We start from the raw sequence: 23,016 nt of genomic DNA on the forward strand, positions 1-23,016 counted from the left end.
TGGTCAGAAAAGCCTCCACTGCCTAAAAGAGTCGGTTTGAGGCGACCCTGACAAGAGGAGACGGGTGCTGAAAATGTGATTCATCCTTCTTTCACAGTCAGCCGCTTGTTTCCGTCCCCGCCTCCTTCACACATCCCACCACTGAGCTGTTCCTTTCTGTCTGTCCATTGTAGGCAAGAAAGAGCTGATCTCTCCTCAGATAGAAGGAGAGGGAGGTTAAGCCTACGCTCGGCTCCTCTCGTCTCACTTTCCCCTCCTCATCTCTTCTCTCTCTGGCTGCAGGGCTGCGTTGAATCATAATAGTCAGTGGGCGAACAGGCAGGAGCAAGAATCCTCTGCACAGATTGTGACGTGCAGCTTTGACGGAAGCGGGGGTCCGATTGGATCAACTGTAGAGAGGGAGAAAGTGACATTCATCAGCATCTTAGCCCCCCCCCCCCCCTTTACTGCAATGACTGGTGTTTTCACTCGTCAACATGGCTGAAATGATCCAAGCTGTCTTTAGAGCGTGGGTTATATAACCAAGACAAACAGAGCTGTTCCAGGCTAGAGTGGCTGTGAAGCTAATGACTTCAGGTTTTCTTTGTTAGATTCAAAGCGATCAGGTGGGGGTGGGGGGGCAGGTTCAGTACAGCAGGCCTCCATCCCGCTGCCTGCCGTTCACCTTAATGCGGCGTTCACACCGAACGCCATCAAAGACGCTCCTGCTGCTTCATCTCTGATCCACATTAAGGTCAGACGTCCAGTAAAGTGAGTCCAGATGTTTCTGCTCCTCCTGAGTTCAATGCAGAGAGCAGCTTTGCTACATTAGCTGTGATCCGCGGGTAAAAAGTAGTTTTAAAGGAAAGTTCAGTCAGCAGGAATAATCAGCGGATCATTATTTATACGTAAAACTCATAGATTTGCAGTGATTTAATGAATTTAGCATTGATTAGTAAAAAAATTGAAACAATAATTTTCATCACGATCACTGAGTCTGGGAGCGGCCATCTTTGCCCAAATATAGTAGCCCCTCCCTCCTGCCATCTTCCAGCAGTGACGTCACGGTGCGGTAAGCCTAGCGCCATTCTCCCCGCTTTCCAAGCTAAATCAATGGGAACTACTAGACACATCTGCAATCAACAACAATTATTGAAGATTTCCAGAGGACTTCACCATTGAAATTCACCAGAGCTATAGTGAAACTGACAATGCCCACGTGCATGGCAGCTGGATGCTGGAATACATCGGGTAAAAGTGAAAAAAAGAGTTATTCCACCTTTCTGATTCCTGATCCTCCACGGACGGGTTGGTCGTTGGATCGCCAACTTGAAGAGGGAGGATTTGCCATCGAACTTCTGGCCAGAGAAAAAACCCGTAATATGTAGCCAACATTTGGAAGTTCTATGTTGAAGTGAGAAAGTCCTCCTGAAAACATGGTCTGTGCAGTCAGTTCATCCAGATTACCATCCTGCCTTCAAAGATTATTTCTCTGTGGGAGCCGCTCAGACCCCCACATACCGGCGCTGCGCTGTCACTGGGAATCCCCAGCAGCAGCTGCCTCAGGCCCGCTCGCCTCTTGGGGGTTTTCCCCTCCTGTTGGTGGCGGCTGGAAGTAGATGTTAGCGTTTTTCAGGTCTGTGCTACAAACTGCAGGCAGCAGGATAATAAAAGCCAACATATTCTGCCGGCTGCTATAGACGGGCTAACGTTAGCCCTGGCTGTCGTCAGCTTTGGAGCTCCGCTGGTTGCTGCGGTCCTCTCAACTTCAGAAATCTTTTTTTTTATTCCGCATTAAATTCGTAAATGGACCGTATAGCCACGCTTTAAAGTATTATATTTTCGCTTCAAATGATCTTAAAACATACTTTAATTGAACAACAGCAACAGAAAGAGAACTTCTAACTTTCAATTGACCGCTTCATTGAAAGCTGCTGCCGCAGTGCATGCTGGGACAGCTGTTAGTCTCAAGAACGGACAGGTCTGCCCTGATGCATGCTGGGTAAAGAGGGAGGGGCCAGAACAACATCCGGGGATGGTGCGTTCTCGGTCTGGCGTTCTCTGCAATAGGAACAGTGCTCAGGCTGAGGCTGATGACGAAAACGCTCTAGAACTCATATTGAGAAACGGCCTCAGATAGGTGTGGGTATCGCAGGGTAACATCACAGGGTAACACAGTTGCCAAACGACCCCCATTCCAAAGGGGGGGGGATTCCTGGATGGGAAGAGAAACGTCTTCAAACTTGGAGACAAAGTCCAGTGGATTGTTTTTAACTTTTTTCGGAATTACTTTGACCTGGATGACTGAGAATCCTGTGAAACTATAGCAACTGCTGTCCTACTTGAACTTCTGGTATAAACCTTCAAATGTTGCCTTTATGTTGTTACCAGGATTCTTTGATAGATTTTATAGTTGCTGAGAAAAGCTCAATTAGATTCTGGAGTGTTAATCTAAGCACCGACTTCAGTAGGAGCTGTCTGGATGATTGGGTTGTATTGTGTCTGTAAAGTGCTTTGAGCTGATATGTGCTGTGAATCTGTGCTTTTTAAATAAACTGATTTAATTTTATGTTCAATCTGATGGTTTTTTTGTGTTTTTATATCTGTTTTGTATTTTAATTTCCCTTTTTTTCTGTCCATCCATTTTTAGTAACTTTATCGTAAATGTTTCCCAGCCTTTCCTCCTTATGACATCACTCGTCTTTCACTGAGCTCTGGTCTTTCTGTTGGTTTCTCCCATTGTTTCCATTCCAATAGTTGTTTTGTCTTCATTTTACCCCATTCCAGCTTCTTGTTCTGTGATAAATTATAAGTTTGTCTTTTCTTCTTTATATCCGCGTTGACATCAAAGTTCTCTTAGGTTCCAGTTTGCAGGAGTGGTCCTGCTACAGTCCTAGCAACTTGGCATTAGGTGTCAAAAAGCAAAGTCCATTTAGTTGTGTGCTGTCTATAATGTACGCTCTCTATATCGTACATTCTGGCTGCAGTTGCCAACATGTCTGTGTCTAAAGGTCCAGGTGAAGATGAGGCTTACAGTTGACAGGCATAGATATGCCCCTGACTGAGCAGTAGTGGTCACGCAGAAAAATGACTGTGTAACAAAGACACACTGGTAGAAGCAACAATGCTGCTGTCACTCTGCTGAAGAAGCAAAACCAACTGGCTGTGTGCAGACAGTTGCATGATGCTGAGTAGGCTCTGTTGTGTTTGAGTGAATTATTCATGAGACAGCAGGGACAGGGGGAAATACTATGTGGAGAGGAAACGAGATGGAAGATGGCAGTTTTGATGTTGCATTCACAGGTCTCTGGGATTGGGATGCCTTGAAACCCCTCCACTGCCTCCTATTAAAACTCTATGCTCCTTCATAACATTTCCTTAGCTGGGGATATATGGAACCAATAAATGTTGTCTGTAGACTGGCTGTGCTATAGTTTAGGCTACATTACACAATATTCTGTCTGATTTTATCACTGTTCAGACGGGGGGGGGACATCAGTCTGTCTCAGAGGGTTGAGGTCAGTCTGAAGTAGTTTTAGTAAGTCTGCAGTACTTAGGTCCTTCATTAGTCCTCTTGTGGTCAATCTGCAAACTTGGGTTTGGGGTCTGTCTGCAGTATTTGGGTTGACTGCGGTAGTTTGGGTTGTCTGCAGTAGTTTGGGTTGACTGCAGTAGTTAGGGTTGTCTGCGGTAGTTTGGGTTGTCTGCAGTAGTTTGGGTTGTCTGCGGTAGTTTGGGTTTTCTGCGGTAGTTTGGGTTGACTGCAGTATTTGGGTTAACTGCTGTAGTTTGGGTTTTCTGCAGTAGTTTGGGTTGACTGCAGTAGTTTGGGTTGTCTGCAGTAGTTTGGGTTAACTGCGGTAGTTTGGGTTTTCTGCGGTAGTTTGGGTTGTCTGCAGTAGTTTGGGTTGACTGCAGTAGTTAGGGTTGTCTGCAGTAGTTTGGGTTGTCTGCAGTAGTTTGGGTTGACTGCAGTATTTGGGTTAACTGCGGTAGTTTGGGTTTTCTGCGGTAGTTTGGGTTGTCTGCGGTAGTTTGGGTTGTCTGCAGTAGTTTGGGTTGACTGCAGTATTTGGGTTAACTGCTGTAGTTTGGGTTTTCTGCGGTAGTTTGGGTTGACTGCAGTATTTGGGTTAACTGCTGTAGTTTGGGTTGTCTGCGGTAGTTTGGGTTGTCTGCGGTAGTTTGGGTTGTCTGCAGTAGTTTGGGTTGTCTGCAGTATTTGGGTTGTCTGCTGTAGTTTGGGTTGACTGTGGTAGTTTGGGTTGTCTGCAGTATTTGGGTTGTCTGCTGTAGTTTGGGTTGACTGTGGTAGTTTGGGTTGTCTGCAGTATTTGGGTTGACTGCGGTAGGTTGGGTTGTCTGCGGTAGTTTGGGTTGTCTGCGGTAGTTTGGGTTGTCTGCTGTAGTTTGGGTTGACTGTGGTAGTTTGGGTTGTCTGCGATAGTTTGGGTTGTCTGCAGTAGTTTGGGTTGTCTGCAGTAGTTTGGGTTGACTGTGGTAGTTTGGGTTGTCTGCGATAGTTTGGGTTGTCTGCAGTAGTTTGGGTTGTCTGCAGTAGTTTGGGTTGACTGTGGTAGTTTGGGTTGACTGTGGTAGTTTGGGTTGACTGTGGTAGTTTGGGTTGACTGTGGTAGGTTGGGTTGTCTGTGGTAGTTTGGGTTGTCTGCAGTAGTTTGGGTTGTCTGCAGTAGTTTGGGTTGACTGTGGTAGTTTGGGTTGACTGTGGTAGTTTGGGTTGACAGTGGTAGGTTGGGTTGTCTGCAGTAGTTTGGGTTGACTGTGGTAGTTTGGGTTTTCTGCAGTAGTTTGCGTTGACTACGGTATTTGGGTTGACTGCGGTATTTGGGTTGACTGCGGTAGTTAGGGTTGACTGCGGTAGTTAGGGTTGTCCGCGGTAGTTAGGTGCATGGCAGCTGGATGTGTTGCTGGACTTATAGCCACACCTACTGAGGGCTGTTATCACCGAAATGGTCCTGATCTTCCTCTGATGGACCTTTTCAGGTCGATTCCAACTTCCATGTTGTTTTCTCTTCATCACCAGATCTGAGAGGCTTTGATGCTGCATCAGCCAACATGGCGCATCATGTCCTGCAGCATTTCTGACTGTACTAAACTCTGGGTTCAGTACAGGCTCTAACCAGAGTAGAAAAAGAAGTGGGAGGCTGCGTTGCACAACTGAGCAAGAAGATAAGTACATGAGAGTCTCTAGTTTGAGAAACACACACCTCACAGGTCCCCAACTGGCATCTTCATTAAATAGTACCCGCAGTAGCCTGTTTCTGCTGTCCTCTGAAGGGAGTAGTACACACCATTTTAGGAAATCTTCAATTTCTTTGCAATTTCTCACATGGAATAGCCTTCATTTCTAAGAACAAGAATAGACTGTCGAGTTTCAGATGAAAGTTCTCTTTTTCTGGCCATTTTGAGCGTTTAATTGACCCCACAAATGTGATGCTCCAGAAACTCAATCTGCTCAAAGGAAGTTCAGTTTCGTAGCTTCTGTAACGAGCTAAACTGTTTCCAGATGTGTGAACATGATTGCACAAGGGTTTTCTAATCATCAATTAGCCTTCTGAGCCAATGAGCAAACACATCGTACCATTAGAACACTGGAGTGATAGTTGCTGGAAATGGGCCTCTATACACCTATGTAGATATTGCACCAAAAACCAGACATTTGCAGCTAGAATAGTCATTTACCACATTAGCGATGTATAGAGTGTATTTCTTTAAAGTTAAGACTAGTTTAAAGTTATCTTCATTGAAAAGTACAGAGCTTTTCCTTCAAAAATAAGGACATTTCAATGTGACCCCAAATTTTTGAACGGTAGTGTGTGTGTATATATATATATATATATATATATATATATATATATATATATATATATACATATGTGTGTATATGTATGTTTCCTGATGCAACATTTCCGATACAATATTACGATATTGCAGCATTGAGAATTGCTCGTTAATGAGCCAATATCATATTAACAAAAATTAATTTTGTTAATATGATATTTGTTAATAAGTTTTAATTTCTTATTTTTATACAGTCAGAAAATGCTTGATCAAGTAATAAAACTTCAACAGGAAAGAAAAGTCAACAACTAAAGGCATGATCCATGTAAAAGGAACCAGGTGAGCTACAGAGACTTTTAACAGCAGAGCATCTGAGATTTTAGATTCTGGTTAAAGAAAATCTGCTGTTAGTTTTTTGGACCCTAATATTTATATAAAGACTTTTAAAATGTGTCAGTTTGAGTGTTGAAAAGTGTGAAAGAGGTAAATATGTTGAGGATGGTGGTAGAAGGCACAGCGGCACCAGATCTGATCATCCTGAGGATCCAGGTTCCACCGGATGGACCAGTGCTTTCATCAGTCTGTCTGGAAGTGGTACTCAGCTACGACCTGTAGTCCTTTTTTGCATCCTGTAACCTGCTAAGACATTTAAAACAAACAGACGTCTACAGTCTCTGCTCGCCTAACTCTACGATCTAGGCGGTGACACAGAGGCATGTTCTGGTCCTCACCCAGTATCCCGTCTACATCCAGTTCTGGCATCCTCCCTCAGAGTCTGACTCAAAGGCTCTTTGTTTGACAGCTTCCATTGGGCCTAAAATAACTTGATCTCAGCCCTATTTTCATTTCTCCTTCTGCCCACTCACACAGCATCAGCTCAGCATGCCTGGCACATACGGCAAAAGAAACGCACAAGGGGGTGGGGAAAAAACACTGGTGGGGGGATTTGGCTGTCACTCTGAATCCTCTGTTTTACTCCTATATAATCTTGTGTCCCCGCCGCTAAAAGTGGGGAATTACTTTTGTTCTGTGCGCCGAAATGATGCAGTAAACTTCTATATTTCCATTTCTGTTTTTTATAGAAGCTAAAGCGAATTTCATATTCCTTAAAGGTCTCTGGTGGCGCTCTATGCTACTATTATATTTTGGCAAAGAGAAACTTCTAACTGCTCTGTTCCTCAATTAAGGGCAATGAAAAATCAATGTTTCCGTGTCATATTTAACACTAAAAACTGACGGCTGTTAGTATGATCAATAATGAAAGAGAAAAACAATGAAATGTTGAAATGCATGTTAAACAAGCTGTTGCTGTTGGCAGGAAGGATCAATCAAGCAATACATATAACTTTATAGTGACCTGCATCCAGATTTTTTTTGGGGGGGGGGGGGCTGGACAAGAGAATGATTGACAGATGCCATGCGTGCCAAAGAACGGTGGCGTTTAGCGCATTATTTCGGCTGCCAGGCTGTGGAAACAAGAGAACAAAATGACTTTTTAGGTCAATCTGGATTTTTTCAACTCCAAACCAAAATGAGCTTCCTTTGCATTTCAGCTTTCAATCTGGTCTATTGGTGCTCTTCTAATTCTGTTGTATGATATTTTCAGTCGGACTCAGTCCTGAAAGATGGCGTTGGTCAGACTTGTCAATCTGGAAGAAGAGGAACTCCCTTTTTTGGCACATGCTCAGTGTGCGAGTTTCAGCTCAATGACCCTTCTAGCTCTGCTTCTACAGCAGGATTTACCCATCAACACCTCAGGAGAGAATTTCCAACATGTTTGATTTTTTCCCGACCTTACAATTCCTGATCGGGAGGATTCGTTAGAGGCTGATCGCCTCTCGTTAGCCCCCATATGCTACGTGACGCAGGACGCACCATGACGCTGAAACTCGGCCCGATCCAAAAAATTCTCACACGACTGGAATGGGCCTCGTACGGTGTGTGCCCGACCTCAGGGATGGATAGGCAAGAGAAAATTATTCTGGGATTAGGAGTTGCTTTAACAATAACGGATCATCATTGTTATAATTATGTGGAACTTTTAAACAATTCAAATGGTGCTCAGACTACTTTACATGACAGAACAAGAAGGAATAAAAATGATAAGATGATTTGAGAGATTTTCCAAAGAAATATGTTTTAAATTAAAATATATGTTATCTTGATGAACACGTCCAATTCAACCACACCTTAAAGGAGTCCGTCCGTCCGTCCGTCCAGTTTCCGTCACACCAAGCAGGGTTGCAAGGTCTGCTGGTACCTGTCTCGGCTGAGAGGTCCAACCTGGACAGGTCTCCAGTCCATCGCAGGGCAACACAGAGACAAACAGGACAAACAACCATTCAGTCCTAAGGTGGATTTAGAGAAGCCAATTAATCTAACAGTCAGGATTTTGGACTGTGGGAGGAAGCCGGAGTACCCGGAGAGAACCCACGCATGCTCAGGGAGAACATGCTAACTATGCAGAAAGACCCCGGACCGGGAATTGAACCCAGAACCTTGTTGCTGCGAGGCAGCAGTGCTAATCACTGAGCAGTCTCCCTTAAAGGAGTCATAACCTGGTATCTTAGAAAAAAGGAAATTCCTCGTGGAGACTTTTTTCTTTTCCTTTTTTTTATCAGGTTCAGGGGAATTTGAGTCGAAACACGTTATTTATATGCGTGGGTTAGGGTACCTGCATGGTCATGTGGATGAAACTTATCAACATGATCAGTTTACTATGGGTTAGAGGTTACTCTGCCATGTTTTCCTGCCTTTAACACAATAGCTGCAGAAGCAGCAACGCTGAGGGACTGCCTGCAGACGAGTCCCTGGTTGCTGGAAACTCAGGATTGCTGCCATTTTCTCCTGGTCTACTGCAGGTCCCTGAACCAGCAAGGAGGATGATCTAAATGACGCTACGTAGAGAGCACCTTCTTGTTGGTTTCTCCTGTCTGGACGTAGAGCCCACATGAAAACTCTCCGGATTGTCCAGCAGATTTTAACTGAAGCCTAATGCCGACACACGGGTTTTATCCTGAACAGATCAGATTTCCAGGTGAAGACCCCTTCAAGCATTCAACAGTTATAACTGTCTGAAAAAAGACTGTGATGGGAAAAGCAGTTCAGAGCTTGGAATCATCCAGCAAACTACTCAGCTATGTCTGATATGTTGTCCCGGGGACTCTTGGAGTTACATGCTGAGATGAGCGCATCGCCGTGACGTGGTGATGAACACTCAAAGGCTCAGCCGAGCAGGCAACAGGAAAGCCATGGATGGACGACAGGACATCAAAGACTGTCCTAAATAAAGATGAGACTGCTCACACGTCTTACTGTCAGTGAAGGGTTGTTAGAAAACGCCACAGTTTAACATTATATCAGAAATTCAATTCAATTCAGTTTATTTCTATAGCGCCAAATTCACAACACATGTCATCTCAAGGCACTTTACAGTTCAACCAGATCATACAGTCAAATTGATACAAAGTTTTCTATCTAAGGAAAACCAGTTGATTGCATCGACTCATTGACTCAAATACAATCCCCCACACTAAGCATGCTTGTAGCGACAGTGGAGAGGAAAAACTCCCTTTTAACAGGAAGAAACCTCCAGCAGAACCAGGCTCAGTGTGAGCGGCCATCTACCTCAGAAATGAGCCCCTTTCCATTTAAATTCCACTTAAGCTGTGATTGGTTTATGTTTGTCTTTCTGTATGTGTGCTTCTCTTCATAGTGAGGATAATTACTTTGGACTGTTTGCTCACCCAGGTGTGAATAGAGATTAGGTTCAAATTAGGGTTGAAGATATGCTGGTAATGATCAGGGTGGATGTTAGCCATAAATGCAGTAAATGAAAGGACTGTAACGTTCTAACATGGATAGAAATAGAAACCCGTCTGTATTTCCAGCTCACAGGGCGATACTGGAGGTTAGAAGTATTTCTACCAGTGCCGCTGTCACATTGTGTTAGGCGGTTATATACTGAGGCCCGGGTTGGATTATAGAAGTATACACTTAGACTATAACATGCATGAGAACACCAACATTGATCGTCTTCAATCAATCATTAACTCCTCCTCCAAAAATATTCACCTTTTACTGTTTTTTTTACCAATAGCTTAGACTATAAATTAATTTAGTTGCATACAGAATTCTTTTTATTAAGATTATATTTAGTTAACTGTTTTAAACAGTCACTAGAAAGTCAGATTGAACTCCCGTAATATTTCTGGCAGATGGATGGAAAAATGCAGGAATTTTAATGTGTCTGCCCTCGGTCACCGGTCCTGTTCAGAACCGTCACCGGTCCAGAACTGTCACCGGACCTGTTCAGAACCGTCACCGGTCCAGAACTGTCACCGGACCTGTTCAGAACCGTCACCGGTCCAGAACTGTCACCGGACCGGTTCAGAACCGTCACCGGTCCAGAACGGTCACCGGACCGGTTCAGAACCGTCACCGGTCCAGAACTGTCACCGGACCGGTTCAGAACTGTCACCGGTCCTGTCACCGGTCCTGTTCAGAACCGTCACCGGTCCAGAACTGTCACCGGACCGGTTCAGAACCGTCACCGGACTTGTTCAGAACTGTCACCGGTCCTGTCACCGGACCGGTTCAGAACCGTCACCGGTCCAGAACTGTCACCGGACCGGTTCAGAACCGTCACCGGACTTGTTCAGAACTGTCACCGGACCTGTTCAGAACTATCACCGGTCCTGTTCAGAACGATCACCGGTCCTGTTCAGATCTGTCACCGGTCCTGTTCAGATCTGTCACCGGACCTGTTCAGAACTGTCACCGGTCCTGTTCAGAACGGTCACCGGTCCTGTTCAGAACTGTCACAGGTCCTGTCACCGGTTCTGTTCAGAACTGTCACCGGACCTGTTCAGAACGGTCACCGGAACTGTTCAGAACTGTCACCGGACCTGTTCAGAACAGTCACCGGACCTGTTCAGAACTGTCACCGGTCCTGTTCAGAACGATCACCGGTCCTGTTCAGATCTGTCACCGGACCTGTTTAGAACTGTCACCGGACCTGTTCAGAACTGTCACCGGACCTGTTTAGAACTGTCACCGGACCTGTTCAGAACGGTCACCGGTCCTGTTCACAACTGTCACCGGACCTGTTCAGAACTGTCACCGGTCCTGTTCAGAACCGTCACCGGTCCAGAACTGTCACCGGACCTGTTCAGAACCGTCACCGGTCCAGAACTGTCACCGGACCGGTTCAGAACCGTCACCGGACTTGTTCAGAACTGTCACCGGTCCTGTTCAGAACCGTCACCGGTCCTGTCACCGGTCCTGTTCAGAACCGTCACCGGTCCAGAACTGTCACCGGACCTGTTCAGAACCGTCACCGGTCCAGAACTGTCCCCGGACCTGTTCAGAACCGTCACCGGTCCAGAACTGTCCCCGGACCTGTTCAGAACCGTCACCGGTCCAGAACTGTCACCGGTCCTGTCACCGGTCCTGTTCAGAACCGTCACCGGTCCAGAACTGTCACCGGTCCTGTTCAGAACCGTCACCGGTCCAGAACTGTCACCGGACCTGTTCAGAACCGTCACCGGTCCAGAACTGTCACCGGACCGGTTCAGAACCGTCACCGGACTTGTTCAGAACTGTCACCGGTCCTGTCACCGGTCCTGTTCAGAACCGTCACCGGTCCAGAACTGTCACCGGTTCTGTTCAGAACCGTCACCGGTCCAGAACTGTCACCGGTCCTGTTCAGAACCGTCACCGGTCCAGAACTGTCACCGGACCTGTTCAGAACCGTCACCGGTCCAGAACTGTCACCGGACCGGTTCAGAACCGTCACCGGACTTGTTCAGAACCGTCACCGGTCCAGAACTGTCACCGGACCGGTTCAGAACTGTCACCGGTCCTGTCACCGGTCCTGTTCAGAACCGTCACCGGTCCAGAACTGTCACCGGACCTGTTCAGAACCGTCACCGGTCCAGAACTGTCACCGGACCTGTTCAGAACCGTCACCGGTCCAGAACTGTCACCGGACCGGTTCAGAACCGTCACCAGACTTGTTCAGAACCGTCACCGGTCCTGTTCGGAACCGTCACCGGACCTGTTCAGAACTGTCACCGGACCTGTTCAGAACCGTCACCGGTCCAGAACTGTCACTGGTCCTGTTCGGAACCGTCACCGGACCTGTTCAGAACTGTCACCGGACCTGTTCAGAACTGTCACCGGTCCTGTTCGGAACTGTCACCGGTCCTGTCACCGGTCCTGTTCGGAACCGTCACCGGACCTGTTCAGAACTGTCACCGGTCCTGTTCGGAACTGTCACCGGACCTGTTCAGAACTGTCACCGGTCCTGTTCGGAACTGTCACCGGTCCTGTTCGGAACTGTCACCGGTCCTGTTCAGAACTGTCACCGGACCTGTTCAGAACCGTCACCGGACTTGTTCAGAACTGTCACCGGTCCTGTCACCGGTCCTGTTCGGAACTGTCACCGGACTTGTTCAGAACTGTCACCGGTTCTGTTCAGAACCGTCACCGGACTTGTTCAGAACTGTCACCGGTCCTGTCACCGGTCCTGTTCGGAACTGTCACCGGTCCTGTCACCGGTTCTGTTCAGAACCGTCACCGGACTTGTTCAGAACTGTCACCGGTCCTGTCACCGGTTCTGTTCAGAACCGTCACCGGTCCTGTTCAGAACCGTCACCGGACTTGTTCAGAACTGTCACCGGTCCTGTCACCGGTTCTGTTCAGAACTGTCACCGGTCCTGTCACCGGTTCTGTTCAGAACCGTCACCGGTCCTGTTCAGAACCGTCACCGGACTTGTTCAGAACTGTCACCGGTCCTGTCACCGGTTCTGTTCAGAACCGTCACCGGTCCTGTTCAGAACCGTCACCAGACTTGTTCAGAACTGTCACCGGACCTGTTCAGAACCGTCACCAGTCCTGTTCAGAACTGTCACCGGTCCTGTTCAGAACTGTCACCGGTCCTGTCACCGGTTCTGTTCAGAACCGTCACCGGACTTGTTCAGAACTGTCACCGGTCCTGTTCAGAACTGTCACCGGTCCTGTCACCGGTTCTGTTCAGAACCGTCACCGGACTTGTTCAGAACCGTCACCGGTCCTGTTCAGAACTGTCACCGGTCCTGTCACCGGTCCTGTTCAGAGCCGTCAACGGAGTTGTTCAGAACTGTCACCGGACTTGTTCAGAACTGTCACCGGTTCTGTTCAGAACCGTCACCGGAACTGTTCAGAACTGTCACCGGTTCTGTTCAGAACCGTCACCAGTCCTGTTCAGAACCGTCACCGGTCCTGTTCAGAACTGTCACCGGTCCTGTTCAGAACCGTCACCAGTCCTGTCACCGGTTCTGTTCAGAACCGTCACCGGAACTGTTCAGAACGGTCACCGGTTCTGTTCAGAACAGTCACCGGGCCTGTTCAGAACTGTCACCGGACCTGTTCAGAACCGTCACCAGTCCTGTTCAGAACCGTCACCGGTCCTGTTCAGAACTGTCACCGGACCTGTTCAGAACTGTCACCGGACCTGTTCAGAACCGTCACCGGAACTGTTCAGAACGGTCACCGGTTCTGTTCAGAACCGTCACCGGTCCTGTTCAGAACGGTCACCGGTCCTGTTCAGAACTGTCACCGGACCTGTTCAGAACCGTCACCAGTCCTGTTCAGAACCGTCACCGGTCCTGTTCAGAACTGTCACCGGTCCTGTCACCGGTTCTGTTCAGAACCGTCACCGGAACTGTTCAGAACTGTCACCGGTCCTGTTCAGAACTGTCACCGGTCCTGTTCAGAACTGTCACCGGTTCTGTTCAGAACCGTCACCGGAACTGTTCAGAACCGTCACCAGTCCTGTTCAGAACTGTCACCGGTCCTGTTCAGAACTGTCACCGGTCCTGTTCAGAACCGTCACCAGTCCTGTCACCGGTTCTGTTCAGAACCGTCACCGGAACTGTTCAGAACTGTCACCGGAACTGTTCAGAACTGTCACCGGTTCTGTTCAGAACCGTCACCGGACCTGTTCAGAACTGTCACTGTACCTGTTTAGAACTGTCACCGGACCTGTTTAGAACTGTCACTGTACCTGTTTAGAACTGTCACCGGACCTGTTTAGAACTGTCACCGGGCCTGTTCAGAACTGTCACTGGTCCTGTTCAGAACGGTCACCGGTCCTGTTCAGAACTGTCACCGGACCTGTTCAGAACTGTCACCGGTCCTGTCACCGGTTCTGTTCAGAACTGTCACCGGACCTGTTTAGAACTGTCACCGGACCTGTTCAGAACTGTCACCGGGCCTGTTCAGAACGGTCACCGGTCCTGTTCACAACTGTCACCGGAACTGTTCAGAACTGTCACCGGTCCTGTTTAGAACTGTCACCGGACCTGTTCAGAACTGTCACCGGACCTGTTTAGAACTGTCACCGGACCTGTTCAGAACTGTCACCGGGCCTGTTCAGAACGGTCACCGGTCCTGTTCAGAACTGTCACCGGACCTGTTCAGAACTGTCACCGGTCCTGTCACCGGTTCTGTTCAGAACTGTCACCGGACCTGTTTAGAACTGTCACCGGACCTGTTCAGAACTGTCACCGGACCTGTTCAGAACTGTCACCGGACCTGTTCAGAACTGTCACCGGACCTGTTCAGAACTGTCACCGGACCTGTTCAGAACGGTCACCGGAACTGTTCAGAACAGTCACCGGGCCTGTTCAGAACTGTCACCGGACCTGTTCAGAACGGTCACCGGAACTGTTCAGAACAGTCACCGGACCTGTTTAGAACTGTCACCGGACCTGTTTAGAACTGTCACCGGACCTGTTCAGAACGGTCACCGGTCCTGTTCAGATCTGTCACCGGACCTGTTTAGAACTGTCACCGGTCCTGTTCAGAACGATCACCGGTCCTGTTCAGATCTGTCACCGGACCTGTTCAGAACTGTCACCGGTCCTGTTCAGAACTGTCACCGGACCTGTTCAGAACTATCACCGGTCCTGTTCAGAACGATCACCGGTCCTGTTCAGATCTGTCACCGGTCCTGTTCAGATCTGTCACCGGACCTGTTCAGAACTGTCACCGGACCTGTTCAGAACTGTCACCGGTCCTGTTCAGAACGGTCACCGGTCCTGTTCAGAACTGTCACCGGACCTGTTTAGAACTGTCACCGGACCTGTTTAGAACTGTCACCGGACCTGTTCAGAACTGTCACCGGACCTGTTCAGAACTGTCACCGGTCCTGTTCAGAACTGTCACCGGACCTGTTCAGAACGGTCACCGGAACTGTTCAGAACTGTCACCGGACCTGTTCAGAACAGTCACCGGACCTGTTCAGAACTGTCACCGGTCCTGTTCAGAACGATCACCGGTCCTGTTCAGATCTGTCACCGGACCTGTTTAGAACTGTCACCGGACCTGTTCAGAACTGTCACCGGACCTGTTTAGAACTGTCACCGGACCTGTTCAGAACTGTCACCGGTCCTGTTCAGAACTGTCACCGGACCTGTTTAGAACTGTCACCGGTCATGTTCAGAACGGTCACCGGTCCTGTTCAGAACTGTCACCGGACCTGTTTAGAACTGTCACCGGACCTGTTTAGAACTGTCACCGGACCTGTTTAGAACTGTCACCGGACCTGTTCAGAACTGTCACCGGACCTGTTTAGAACTGTCACCGGTCCTGTTCAGAACTGTCACGGACGTTCAGATTTGCTTTGGAACCAATAGAACTCATTGAACAGTCTAACTTAGGTGCTGAGACCAAACTACAACATCAGCAACAAAACTAACCCTGAAAAAGTAAAAAACTAGAAAAAGGAAACTTATCCACAAATCCTTGAAGCACACAGTGGCACAGTTAAAATGAAATGTTAAGTTTTGCCAAACAACGACACAAGACTTTATATTATATTTTTCCCAATGAATTGTTCTGTACTTAATGAACTAAGAAGTCAGAGTAATGTCTTTATGAGAAGTGGTGCAGGAGAGACTAAGGCTGGCTGTGAATCGCGAGACATGGAGACTGAGTTAAAAAGGAGAGAAAACATTAAGGCTGTAGATACACAGAACCCAGTTTACCCTTTAGATGTGGAAAAACTACCTGGGTGCATAAAAAACGACGTAACTTGGCACCTAAAATCCTGCTGTATGAGACCTGTTCCTTTACATTTGCTATCAGGTCATGTGACTGTTGACTTCCTGCAAGCCAAAAAGCAAAATGGCCGTCTATCCCCATCATTTTAAAGAGTGCATCAGCATTTATCAGTGTTTGATTAAATTTTTATCAAGAATTATGCATAAAACTTTAATAATCGTCCCTCAGGAGGCGAAGACGACCTTTTCTGGTCGTGTTCCAAAGGTTTCAGCAGCTCCTCTAAAAAACCTCAGAATGCCTGATTTTCTGGCTTTTCTAAGGCTGTTGCTATGAACACAGAAAGGTTGGAGTCTGTTTTAGTTTCCCTTTATAAAAATGAATCGTTCAGAAGTTAAGAACATTAATCAACACAAGAAAAATCAAAATGCAAGCAAAGTCTCAGTTCATAGGATTTATAGATTCAAGCATCTTCTGTCTTTATTATCCAACATGTCCACATTTGAACAGGAATATTATGCAGAATGAACTGAGTGAAGTCAGCAGTGAGGATTTCATTCTTTTCAGTTTATTTCTATAGCTCCAATTCACATCATGTCATCTCAGGTCACTTTCCAGTTCACCAGATCATCCAGTCAGATTGATTCAAAGTTTTCTATCTAAGGAAAACCAGCTGATTGTCATGATGGGTTTCAGAAAAGCCCAGTATGCAGAACACCACGGAAACAGATGAAAAGTTTAACAAGTTTTATTGAGCACAAGCACATGGAATAAACACAGGAACTGGTTCAGGCCTGGGGGCAGGTTCACTGGAGTCTGTGAGGATGACAGTTCAGTTAGCTTGGAAGCAGATGAGTCTGAGTTTGAGAGTTTCAGGTTTATACCTTGAGGAGTCCGGGTTTGGCTTTGAGAGAGGAACTGTTGGGTCCAGAGACTGTTTAGTTCAGCAGAGTCCAATAACCGCTTCAGCGTCTTACTTCTAACGTGAGGGCAGACCTTGGCTTTGGGTTTCCAGCTCTTAGTCCAGAGCTGCATGGGAATCCAGAGAAGAGTCTTCAGGTTTGGCTCAGAGGGCAGGCTCGGCAGGTTAAGCTCATCCAGAGCTTACAAGGGAAAAACTGGATTCCTGAAAGCAGAGACAAAAAGGGATTAGAATCCAATCAGGACTCAGGAGCAACAATGGTTCTCAGGAGATGCTAGGCTCAGGTGCTAACCAAACTGGATAAACACTGTGGCATTGAGGCAAGGTCTGAAGGCAGGTTATATACTGGTGGATCCTCTGATGATGAGATGCGCCTCAGGTGTGTCGAAGGCTCAGCTCAGGAGGTTCCACGGCGGACTCTGCTGGAGAAAGGTGGAACTTCTCCAGATCCCAACAGTACCCCCCTCTCAACGACCGCCTCTTGGCGGTCCAGAAGACGTCGATGGGAGGGAGCGCTCATACTCCTCGATCAGAGACGGGTCGAGGATGTAGGAGCCAGGAACCCACTGGCGATCCTCCGGACCGTAGCCCTCCCAATCGACGAGGTACTGCCAACCGCGACCTCGCCGACGGTAGTCCACGATCCGGCGGATGGTGAAGGCCGGATGTCCATCGACTTCCAGGGCGGGTGGAGGGGAGTCAGATGGAGGGCACAAGGGACTAGAGATCACTGGTTTGACCTGAGAGACGTGGAACGTGGGATGGATGCGAAGAGTCGGGGGAAGTTGCAGGCGTATGGCTGACGGATTGATAACCTGGGCAATTTTGTATGGACCAATGTATCTAGGCGAAAGCTTGCGAGACATCCCCTTGAGGGGGATGTCCCGAGTGGAAAGCCATACCTCTTGTCCAACAGAGTACTCTGGGGCAGGACGTCTCTTTGAGTCAGCGAAGCGTTTAGTTGTTTCCGAGGAGCGATTGAGTGTAGCGATGGTGTCTCTCCAGATGCGTTGACATCGACGGATGTGTTGGTTGACTGATTGAACCGAAATCTCTCTCTCGTCTGCTGGGAAAAAGTGGAGGTTGATAACCAAGACTAACCTGAAATGGTGACTGGCCGGTGGAAGCTGACTTGAGAGAGTTGTGGGCGTATTCGATCCATGTGATGTATTGGCTCCAGTCGGTGGGGTTATTGGAAGTTAGACAACGAAGGGTAGACTCGAGCTGCTGGTTCATTCTTTCGGTTTGACCGTTAGACTGTGGATGATAACCTGAGGTGAGTGAAGACTTACAGTTGAGTGCTGAACAGAAAGCCTTCCAGACTTGAGAAATGAACTGGGGTCCACGGTCCGAGAGAATTTCTTGAGGGATTCCATGAAGACGAAAGACGTGTTTAACCAGGAGCTGGGCGGTTTGAAAGGTCGTGGGAGGTTTCCTGAGGGGAATCAAATGGCAAGACTTTGAAAATCGGTCGACGATGGTAAAAATTGTGGACATACCTCGGGAGATGGGAAGACCAGTGACGAAGTCAATAGCAATGTGAGACCATGGACGCGTGGGAACTGAAAGAGGATGCAACAGACCTGAGGGTGGTTGATGTGAGGTCTTATTTCTGGCGCAGGTAGAGCAAGCCAATACATATTCCTTGACATCCTTGTGCAGGGTAGGCCACCAGAAACGTCTAGAGATTAAGGCGATGGTTCTGCTCACCCCCGGATGAGCGAAAAACTTGGCTGTATGCATCCACTGTATCAGGCGAGATCTGACAGATGAAGGGACATAAGTTCGTTTTGGAGGACCGTTACCTGGGTCAGGTTCAGAAGTCAAGGCAGAGTTAATGAGATCAGTGATCTCCCAGGTAACCACTCCAACAGTGCAGGATGCGGGAAGGACAGGTTCAGGCGTTTCGGATTGATCAACGGAATAAAGACGAGAGAGAGAATCGGGTTTGACGTTCTTGGATCCGGGTCTGTAAGAGATTATGAGATTGAAGCGAGAGAAGAATAGAGACCACCTTGACTGACGAGGATTGGCCTGTTTAGCAGACTGGATGTAAGCTAGGTTCTTGTGATCAGTCCAAACAAGAACCGGGTGCTCAGCTCCCTCAAGCCAGCGTCTCCATTCCTTCCAATGCCAGTTTGATGGCCAAGAGTTCACGGTCACCAACGTCGTAGTTTTGCTCTGCGGGGGAAAGTCTACGAGAAAAAAAAGCACATGGGTGAACTCTTTGATCCGTGTCGAGTCTTTGAGATAAGACTGCTCCCACACCAGAGTCGGAAGCGTCTACTTCGAGGATGAATTGCTTTGAAGGATCGGGCTGGATTAACACAGGAGCTCTGGAAAACAAAGTCTTAAGTTTATCAAATGCAGCTTGTGCCTCGGGGGTCCACTGGAAGGTTCTTTCGACTGAAGTAAGAGAAGTTAGTGGAAGAGCTGTCTGACTGTAATTCCTGATAAATCTTCGATAGAAATTGGCGAAACCCAGGAATCTCTGCAGCTGCTTACGGTTTTCAGGTACCAGCCACTCCAAAACTGCCTTTATCTTATCTTCAGATGGCTTAACCTGTCGCCCTCGAGCACAAACCCCAAAAAGGTGACTGAAGACTGATGAAACTCGCATTTTTCGGCTTTGACAAAAAGTTTGTTTTCCAGTAATCTTTGTAAGACCAGGCGGACATGTTTTTTATGCTCAGAAAGATCCTTAGAATAAATGAGTATGTCATCAATGTAGACGAAAACAAACACATTCAAAAAGTCTCTGAGAACATTGTTTACCAAGGCTTGAAAACATGCAGGGGCATTAGTTAGACCAAAAGGCATGACCAAATATTCAAACTGGCCCAAGGGAGTCTTAAAGGCTGTCTTCCACTCATCTCCATCTCGAATCCTGAGAAGGTGATAGGCGTTCCTTAAATCGAGCTTAGTGAAGACAGTAGCCCCTTGTACTGGTTCAAAAGCTGAAGCAAGTAATGGGAGAGGGTACTTATTCTTAACTGTTATTTGGTTCAGGCCTCTGTAGTCGATACAGGGTCTTAGTGAACCATCTTTCTTGCCGACAAAAAAGAAACCAGCACCCAATGGAGAAGAAGAAGGACGAATTATTCCAGCAGCTAATGACTCATTGATATATTTCTCCATCGTTTCACGTTCAGGTTTGGAGATATTATAAAGTCTACTGCTGGGTAGAGGTGCTCCAGGTAATAGCTCAATCGCACAGTCATATGGTCTGTGTGGTGGAAGGGACGTAGCACTGACCTTACTGAAGACAGGAGCCAAATCATGGTACTCGGAAGGGACAGAAGTAAGGTCAGGAGAGTCCATCTCCCCCCCACCTCTAGGAGACCTCACAGCGGGAGCTGCCGAACGGAGGCATGTTTCATGACATGAGGTTGACCAAGATTCAACATGATGATCAGTCCAGTTTATATGGGGGTTATGTCGTTCCAGCCACTCAAAACCAAGCACCAGAGGGGAACATGCAGAGGGAAAAACAAAAAATGTTAAGGTTTCACGATGATTACCTGAGATTAACAGCTCGAGGGGTTGCGTTTGATGGGTGACCTGGTGGAGTCTCTTTCCATCAATTGCGGAGACACAGAGAGGCTGGGTTAGAGGGACTGTTTCAATTTGAAGCTGCTGGACCAGATTGGAGTCAATTAAATTCCGTTCACAGCCAGAATCGATGAAAGCAGACAATGTGAGATTCTGATCTGAGAAGAATAAAGTGGCAGGGAGCATCAGATGAGGAGATTTCTCAGAGTTTACATGGCCCGTCAGACTCCTCAGATCCTCTGACGGGCCCCGGCTTTTGATTTAGCTGGACATGAAGCGATGAAATTGCCACTCTCACCACAGTAGATACACAGTTTGCTCAAAAAACGTCTTAGCCTTTCCTCAGGAGTTAGCCTTGTATGTCCAACCTGCATGGGTTCGGCTGCCGTCTCTCCTGCATGAGAGGCCTGAACAGGCAAAGGGAGTGACTGGGTTTTAGACCTCGGCTTGGAAAAGAGCTCTGTGGGAGCAGAAAAAACAGTCACATTATTAGATGCAGGGGCAGAGACAAAATAACCTTGATTCTTTGGTTTGGAGCTGTTTCTAGCTCGGATCCTGTTATCCAGCCTAATTGTCAGGCAGATTAATTCCTCAAGAGTTGCAGGTTCGTCGAGGGTTGCTAGTTCATCTTTGATGCTTTCGTTTAAAGCCATGAAATAAGCGCCCTTTAAAGCACTTCGATTCCATCCGGAAGCTGCCGCTTTGACCCGGAAGTTAATGGAGAAATCCGCTACAGAAGAATTTCCCTGTCTTAGGTTCAAAAGAGCACGAGAGTCAATGGTTTGATCAGTTTCTTGGTTAAATACTTGAGAGAATTCAGAAACAAAATCAGTGTATTGACAACTGAGGCTTTCTTCGGAGGCAAACCTTGCCTCCGCCCACTCAAGGGCTCTTCCAGTCAGTTGGGACAGAATAAAAGTTATTTTCTTTTGATCCGTTGGGAAACTGCCAGGAGAGTTTTGGAAAATTAAACGACATTGAAACAAAAATCCTTTACAGTCCTTCATATTACCTGAAAACTTCTCAGGAAGACTAGGGCGGAACTCAGGTGATGATGTCACCGCCGGTGACCTCGGAGGCGGAACTGGACCCGGAAATGGTTGTGCTGCCGGCGTGGCATTAGCACTGCCCATGTAGTTAGCATAGCTTTGAATCATTTGGTTTTGTAGTTCAATGTGGGTGTTTAACTCACGAAGAGCCTGAGCGTATCCCTGGATTTGAGCCTCCTGCTCCTCCAACCGACGACGGAGGTGATCTGCTGGGCCTTGTGTTTGGCCGCAGTGTTCTGTCATGATGGGTTTCAGAAAAGCCCAGTATGCAGAACACCACGGAAACAGATGAAAAGTTTAACAAGTTTTATTGAGCACAAGCACATGGAATAAACACAGGAACTGGTTCAGGCCTGGGGGCAGGTTCACTGGAGTCTGTGAGGATGACAGTTCAGTTAGCTTGGAAGCAGATGAGTCTGAGTTTGAGAGTTTCAGGTTTATACCTTGAGGAGTCCGGGTTTGGCTTTGAGAGAGGAACTGTTGGGTCCAGAGACTGTTTAGTTCAGCAGAGTCCAATAACCGCTTCAGCGTCTTACTTCTAACATGAGGGCAGACCTTGGCTTTGGGTTTCCAGCTCTTAGTCCAGAGCTGCATGGGAATCCAGAGAAGAGTCTTCAGGTTTGGCTCAGAGGGCTGGCTCGGCAGGTTAAGCTCATCCAGAGCTTACAAGGGAAAAACTGGATTCCTGACAGCAGAGACAAAAAGGGATTAGAATCCAATCAGGACTCAGGAGCAACAATGGTTCTCAGAAGAAGCTAGGCTCAGGTGCTAACCAAACTGGATAAACACTGCGGCGTTGAGGCAAGGTCTGAAGGCAGGTTATATACTGGTGGATCCTCTGATGATGAGATGCGCCTCAGGTGTGTCGAAGGCTCAGCTCAGGAGGTTCCACGGCGGACTCTGCTGGAGAAAGGTGGAACTTCTCCAGATCCCAACACTGATTGCATCGACTCATTGACTCTTCAGCAATCCCTCACACTAAGCATGCTTGTAGCGACAGTGGAGAGGAAAAACTTACGATGTTTGTTCTCACGCTGTGCAACCCGACGCTCGGATGCGATCTGCCTGCTCATGCTGTACGTCTAAAAACCAGGTGGGACTCAGCTCCGCAGTGAGATGGCGCTACTGGGACTCGTCTATCCTGAAGCCAAACCAGTAGCAGAGGAATATGAAGCTCACTAGAGTGAAACGCGCTGCCTTGGATATTTGGGCAATTTAGTGCTGAAAGCCCTAAAAAGAAAAGGAGACGACGTATTTGGACAAAGACATGGCTGAGCTAACGTGGCTACTACGGTCTGTCAGTTTGACAGAAAGAACTCCATTTCACTCATTGCCCCCCCCGCCATGATGCTGGGTTTACAGCAGAGAGGAAGAAGAAGAAGAAGAATCCTTGTTTGCCCACTGAGCGATTTATCTATGACCACCTTAAGATGGCTGACTGAAAATCAAACGTTTGATTTTCTCCCGACCTTCTGATTCCTGATGGGGGGGTGGTCGTTAGAGGCTGGTCGCCCCTCGTTACCCCCTGTTCAGCTCCACTTGGAACCTTCAGGATGAAAGTCGGCCTGACCTAATGGTTTCACCCACCTAAAGTCTCCATTATTACATAGTTACTTTGAAATGATGTTACTTTATTTTAGGGTAATTTTCTGGTTAACTAGTAATATA

General features: G+C 47.6%; 1 protein-coding gene across 2 annotated transcripts in view; it reads left to right on the top strand.

Annotated features, from left to right (window-relative positions):
- LOC119781521 (disks large-associated protein 1-like) overlaps positions 1 to 23,016 on the top strand; it is a 111,136-nt gene that overhangs the window by 13,240 nt on the left and 74,880 nt on the right. The window lies entirely within an intron of this gene.

This window comes from Cyprinodon tularosa, unplaced genomic scaffold (genome assembly GCF_016077235.1).
Source record: "Cyprinodon tularosa strain WSP-4 unplaced genomic scaffold, ASM1607723v1 ctg1038, whole genome shotgun sequence".
NCBI classification, from domain to species: domain Eukaryota; kingdom Metazoa; phylum Chordata; class Actinopteri; order Cyprinodontiformes; family Cyprinodontidae; genus Cyprinodon; species Cyprinodon tularosa.